The sequence below is a fragment of the Monopterus albus genome, unplaced genomic scaffold (assembly GCF_001952655.1).
Source record: "Monopterus albus unplaced genomic scaffold, M_albus_1.0 scaffold29.1, whole genome shotgun sequence".
In the NCBI taxonomy this organism is placed as follows: domain Eukaryota; kingdom Metazoa; phylum Chordata; class Actinopteri; order Synbranchiformes; family Synbranchidae; genus Monopterus; species Monopterus albus.
In genome coordinates, this window is record NW_018127909.1 from 3402885 (window position 1) to 3404255 (window position 1371).

Consider the following 1371-nt stretch of genomic DNA (forward strand, 5'->3'; position numbering starts at 1 on the left):
ATTTAAACTACGCCGCGCGCGAGGGCGGAGCTGCACGAGCCGGCACCTCCTCCTCCAGCATCAGGAGGCAGAGGACATGTGCACTGCGGACACCAGCAGGTTTGGAGGTCCAGAGGAAAGCTTGATGCGAAAGAAGTACTGAATGGAGTATAGAGTCCTGCTGACGACGTGACAGAGGACTGAAAACCCCACAGTAAAATGGAAACCCTGTAACTCCATCTTTTTGCTAACTCTCCTTTGTGGACTGGCACGTGCATAATGATGACATTGTCCTGTGCAACAGCATGTGAAATATGACATTTTCTCAAGTATTGTACTTAAGACTCTCACAGTAAATCAATGCTGTGTGCTGCTTAAATAAAGCACAGAAGTATTAAGAAACTATTACCACAAGTGGGCTACTCACTGCAGTATGGTCTCTGTGACAGATGCCTATTGCAAGCATCACATGCTTGAAATATAGTTTCAATAATCCTTTTCAGTCCATTTTTGGAGTTTTGTGTGGAATGTATCTGATTTGTTTTTCTCTCTCTGCTTTTTGTGTTGTTCCGCTGCAAACAAAAGAAATAAACATGTGGATACCAAAGAATTTGTGATTGCAACAGTGTTCTGGGAGAACTGGTGCCTTATCTGACAGAAATGCAGGGATGCAACTATTTTTAGCCAGAGGACTCTTACTTGTAACAGCCCTTTTCCCCAGGAATCGTTTTGACTTGTTCTACAATAGTAGGAAAACACAGGTGGGGCTAATAGTGTTAGTGGGGGCTCTGTTCTATTTGAGTGCCCCGGTAGGCTGTGACCATGAGCCAACATGAGTAAGAATTCAGCCATCATAACTGTTATTATTTACCCCTGTGCTTTTCCTCGACATGGCCAAATACTGTATCTTCTGTGAAAATGGCCTCAGTAGTCACCTTTATGTAAGTAAAGCAGCTGAATACTTCTTTTGCCACTCACATATGAGAGAAGAACTCTCTTTTAAGCCAGATGTCTTTTTGATTTAGGATTTAAATTACTTAAATCATGATAGCATTGTACATAACATTACCATATGACCCATTCCCATGTCTATAAAAAGCCACTGGGAGTTCCCACTTCCTCATAGGTAAGGAGGTATTTGATTTGAATTGATTTATTCTTTCAAGCATGTAAAGACAGTTGATATGTCAACACACATAATTTTACACATATCCAACAAATGCTAATCCAATATCAATTTGCTTATACCTAGTACATGCTTGAATGGAGTAGGAAGAAGTCAGACTTATCCAGTCCTACCCCATGACATCATCTTACATCATTGGTTTGCAAGCAGTATCTCTACATAAATAATTATCTTCTACACCACACAAGTAATATACTAAAAAAATT